We start from the raw sequence: 6,000 nt of genomic DNA on the forward strand, positions 1-6,000 counted from the left end.
GATACCCTACAGATACAACTATGTATGCTACAGTACTCTAGTAATGTGCACTAAGGCCTTACCTGCATGCTCCTCATCCATTGTGTGAGTGCCACCCACGTCCACAATGCTGGATTCTGGGTCATGTTGTATGGTTCTCATGGGTGCCCCAAGGTTGGTGAGGATCTCCTCAGTGGGTGTCAGTGGGGCCTGCATAGCTGGGCCCCACCTGCGGCTAAGCAGTCCCTGGCTATGGCAGCAGCCCTTTGCTGGGCATTGGGTAGGAGGTCGGTTGCACGATGCTGAACCTGCTCGTATGTACATGTGTGCAGGCCAACATGCAGGCCGACATCATTTACCCTGTGGACAAAGTCATCCCACAGGGCAGTCCTCTCTCGCAGATGTTGCTGGCTTCGTCCAAACAGTAGTCAGTGTTGCTGTAGTATGGCTTCTATGATGCAGTTGTTTCATCCGCTGTAAAGGTTGCATGTCTGTAATGTGACAATGCAACTGAAAGACATAAACAAGGAAACGCATCACAGGACCCCATACATTTGGCAACAGTATGTACAGAACCTGCATATGTACTCTGAATACCAATAGCCACTACTCACAACCACACTGTACCTCTGTAATCTATCAGCACCGTTTCAGCTTGCATTGCACTCCTTTTCCTGATTTGTCATATTCCTCCTAATGAAAGCCACTTAATTGCATAATCCTCTATTACTCATTCAGGTATGTGTAGATGGATGACATTGACCATCTTCCATGCAGATGGGGTGTGGATGGTGCCGAGGCTTGGTGTGTAATGGAGCTGGGATCACATGCCTGAGTTCATGTAGGTTGCAGAGAGGGATGTTATGATGTCCTGTGGATACTTAAGTCTGTTTCCTTTCAGTAGACAATATGTACCTGCTCGCTGGTGATGAAGGGAGGGGTGTGAGTGCTGTGCATTTCCACCTATAGTGATGCTGAGGCAGGGGGTGATGATGTTTGCCCTAACACTATCTGCAGCAGGTTGTCTCTAGCTATGTTATGTGTGTATGTGGTCTGATTGACCACCATTACAGGTTGGGTTGTTGCCTCTAAGATTGCACACATATGGGAAGATGGCCTTGTGATTGGCTTTGGTTGATGTCTCCAGTTTGTACTCATAGTTAGCCTTACAGTAATCCACCTGTGACCTTATATGCTTGTTCAGACAATGACTGACTTGATGCTAAGTTGGTGCCTGCTCCTACTTTGGCCTGTACAGCCAATATAGGGACAAAGTTTGTGGTATGTGTATTGCTGGATTACTCTACTTTGGTGGAGGCAGGTTAGAAATTGAGGTATTTCTGAGTCCATACAGCTATGTAGGTATTCATATAGCTGTTTGTAGTAGGCATGGACACAACATCATAACATAGTTGGACACCTCTCTAATTTCAAACATAAGTGTGCTTATTGTACTACCCATGACTGTGTCAGGGCAATGCAACAACCAGTAGCTGTAGAAACGTCACTCTACTGGATGCACAGTAACTAAGATCACACCTGTGTACAACATGTATAGCTTCTTTAACTGACATTTTGCATCCCATGTCTGTTATGAGGCAGTCAGATACACCTACTCATACTGACGTGCACAGGTAATACCAGATATACATTTCGGTTCTATGTCAATATGGCACACTATATTCACACTTTTGCTGCCCAGTCATCCCACTCAACTCATTAGAGCAGGACATCTGTAGGACGCCACACATACATGGGGAGCAATGGGACAGCATTAGTGATATTGTCTTAATATTTCTGTAACACACCTGAGTCACTCGATAGCACAGTAGCCTTTGCACTGACAGGCATACCCTGGAGGATGTCCAACACTTATATGGCAGGAAGAGATGGGAAAGGCTAGGTGTGTTGTAGTGAGGATAGCACAGTAGCCTTTGCACTGACAGGCATACCCTGGAGGATGTCCAACACTTATATGGCAGGAAGAGATGGGAAAGGCTAGGTGTGTTGTAGTGAGGGTAAGAACTTTTAATGTTGACAATATGACTGGTATAGGGACAGAGCTAACTGATATGATGGCCAGGGGAAGGCTGACATATTGTGTGTCAAGAGGCCAGATGGAAGGGGAGTAAAGCTAGGTGTATGAGAGGCATGTCACAATTGTGCTATCATGGTGCGGATGGGAGGAGGAAGGGGGTAGGTGTTCTCCTGAAGGAATAGTATGTCAAGAGTGTTTTTGGAGGATGACATGAGTGTCTGATAGAGTGATGTTTCTGAAGCTGGAAACTGATGGTGTAATGATGAGTGTTGTTAGTGCATATGCTACTCAAGTTGGTTGTGTGATGGATGAGAAAGAGAAATGTGGAGTCAGTTGGGTGAAGTCATGATGACTGTACCCAAGGATGACAGAGTGGTGATTGCAGCAAATGTCAATGGGCAGGTTGGTGAAGGGAACAGAGGGGGTGGGGAAGTTATAGGCATGTATGGTGTTAATCAAAGGAATGCAGACAGTGAGATGGTAGTGGATTTTGCAAAAAGGATGGACATGGCTGTGGTGAATACATACTATAACACAAGGTAGGAGCATAAGGTGACATACAGGAGTGGAGTAAGATGCACACAGGTGGAATATATCCAATGTAGAAGGGCCAGTTTGAAGGAGGTTGGAGACTGCAAAGTGGTGACAGGGGAAAGTGTATTTTAGGCAGCATAGAATGTTGTTCTGTAAGATGATGATCAAGAAGAGGAGGAGTGTGAGGGCAGCACCAAGGTTCAAATGGTGTGAACTTGAAAAGGGTGATTATGAGGTGGAGTTCAGGGAAGAGTTAAGACAGGCCCTGGGTGGCAGTGATGATTTACCAAATATCTGGGTAAGTACAGCAGAGCTAATAAGGGAGATGGCTAGAAAGGTGTTTGCTGTGACATGTGGATGTAGGAAGGAGTACAAGGAGACCTGGTGGTGGACTTGAGGAAGAAAAAGGCAATATACAGAGAAAGAGGTTGGGGAAGAAGGAGTGGGATTGTTAGAGAGATGAGGAAAGTAGACAGGAGTATGAGGAGATGAGGTGCATGGCAAAGAGGGAGGTGGCAAAGGCTAAGTATTAGGAATATGAAGAGTTGTATGACAGGTTGGACACTAAGGAGGGATGAAAGGAATTGTACTGATAAGCTAGATAGAGAGACTGAGCTAGGAAAGATGTGCAGCATATGAGGATGATAAAGGATAATGAGGGAAGTGCTCACAAGCAAGGAGATGAATGAAGAAAATGAGACAGAGAAGGTTGGATGATGTGAATATGGTGAATCAGTAAGTGCAACAGCTTAACAAGGAGGAAGTAAGGGCAGCTATGAAGAGGTTGAATGCTGGCAAGCCTGTATGTCCATATTACATACCAGTGGAAGCATGGAAGTGTTTAGGGGAAATGGCAGTAGTGTTTTTAGTCATATTGTTTACTGATATCTTGGAAAGTGAGAGGTTAAATGAGGAGTGGAGAGAAAGTGCTTGGGTATAGTTCTAAGAATGAGATTGATGTGCAGAGCTGTAGTAACTACAGAGGGATAACATTGAGCAGTCACAGCATGAAGTTATGGGTAAGAATAGTGGAAGCTAGGTTAAGCAGGCAGGTGATGGGTAGTGGACAGCAGTATGATTTCATGCCAGGAAAGAGCACTACAGATGCGATGTTTGCTCTGAGTGTGTTAATGGAGAAGTACAGAGAAGGTCAGGAGTTGCTTTGTGTCTTTCTGGACTTAGAGAAAGCATATGACAGGGTGCCTAGAGAGGAGTTGTGTTATTGTATGAGGAAGTCACGAGAGGCAGAGATATATGGAAGAGTGGTATAGGATATGTACAAGGGTGGTGTGACAGGGGTGATGTCTGCATTGGGAGTGATGGATGCATTTAAGGTGGAGGTGGGATGACATCAGGGATCAGCTGTGAGCCCTTTCTGATTTGCAATGGTGATGGACAGGTTGACAGACAAGATCATACAGGATTCCACGTTGACTATGATGTTTGCAGACAACATTGTGAGCTTTATTGAGAGTAGGGAACAGAACTAGGAGACCCTGGAGGGGTGGAGTTATGCTCTAGAGAGGAGAGGAATGAAGGTCACTAGGACTAAGACAGAATATCTGTATGTGAATGAGAGGGATGATAGTGGAATGTTGACACATGGAGTAGAGTTGGCAAAGGTGGATGTGTTTAAATGATTGGGATCAACATTTCAGAGTAATGATGACTGTGGAGGACAGGTGAAGAGAGTACAGACAGGATGGTGAGGGTGAAGAAGAGTGTTAGGAGTGATTTGTGACAGACGAGTATCAGTAAAAGTGAAAGGGAAGGTCTACAAGAGGGTAGTGAGACCAGCTATGTTATATGGGTTGGAGACAGTGGCATTGACAAAAAGGCAGGAGTCACAGCTGGACATGGCAGTTACAGATGTTAGGATTTGTCCTGGGTGTGATGAAGGTGCACAGGTTTAGCAGTGCGTATATGAGAGGGTCAGCCCATGCTGGATGGTTGAGACAAAGCCAGAGAGGCAAGATTACATCCATCTGGACATGTGCTGATGAGAGATGCTGAGTATATTGGGAAAAAGATGGTAAGGATGTAGCTGCCAGGTATGAGGAAGAGAGGAAGGCCTCAGATAAGGTTTCTGGATATGGTGAGAGAGGACATGCAGGTGGTTGGTGTAACAGAGCAAGATGCAGAAGACATTCAGAAATGGCAACAGATGATCCACTTTGGCGATCCCTAACAGGAACAGCCAGAGGAAAATCAAGGGGACGTTGTAATGTCAGTCTTGACAGATTTGCCAAGGGTTTGCCAGGCATAACACAACTCTTTGAGTAAATGACTACAAATATGAGACACACATATGGTCAGTGTGCATAACACTGGACAGTTAAATGGTATGAGCTCAGTATATCACATGCAGTTCAGCACACACATCTACAACAGTACTTTGCTATGCAAATACAATGTATAGGTCTCTCACATTTCTAAGACAAGTATATCATAGTTGTATTCACAAGTAAGATATGGATATGTACGACATCCCAGTAGCTGGCCTAGCATTGTCAAAGTCAGTATTGTTCAACACACACTCCGGTAGTAGTCATATGTGAGCCATCCTTTTGTGGGGTGACTCAGGGGCCTGACCAATGATCTATGTCACTGCAGACAGACCCAGATGCTATGGCCATAGGTTCTGATCAGCAATATATCAGTACAGCAAGTCTTGTTGAGACATATATGTTAAACATCCTATTTCTCATTCTTACATACCACCTACTGTAGTCCATTACATGCTTACTTGTTTGACATACCTGTTTTTTTTCCAAGTGTAGGTGGTTATATATCCTGCTTTCTTTTTTGTTTTTAATTTCTCTGGGTTTCTTTCTTTCTTTCTTTCTTTCTTTCTTTCTTTCTTTCTTTCTTTCTTTCTTTCTTTCTCTCTCTCTTTCTTTCTTTCTTTCGTTCTTTCTTTCTTTCTTTCTTTCTTTCTTTCTCTCTGTCACAGATGTAGGGTATACAGCTGTTTTTCATAGGCAGCAGCTTGCCTTTTGTAGGTAATGCTCATGAGCAGCTGATGGCTTGTGCAACAATTGTTGTCCCCCACTTGCTACTTTCATGCAGAACAGCTATGTTGTTATTCCTAGTGCCAATGGCATGGCAACACACTCCTATAACTGAGTACTTCGTGTGGGCATGGCCCCTTTTCCTTGCCTGTAAGGAGGACTTCATGGAAGTGTGTGAACAACAGCATCACAGAGGGTATTTGGAAATACCTCTTTCAACCAAAACTGTGGAGACAAGCCAACAAAATGGGGGAGAATGTTCCATGCATAGTGACAGAATGTAAGTATTGCTGTTATACATTTGGGTTAATGCTTATCTAACAGGATTTGTGTAGACATGGAGTTTCTGTGTGATTTTAACTCTGACAGTGTTGTGTTTGACATAACTCTCAACTGTAGGGCTATCCACAGAATGTCCAGAGTTTGGACTCCTATGTT

The sequence above is a fragment of the Protopterus annectens genome, chromosome 10.part0 (genome assembly GCF_019279795.1).
Source record: "Protopterus annectens isolate FY-2018-M chromosome 10.part0, PAN1.0, whole genome shotgun sequence".
NCBI classification, from domain to species: Eukaryota; Metazoa; Chordata; order Ceratodontiformes; family Protopteridae; genus Protopterus; species Protopterus annectens.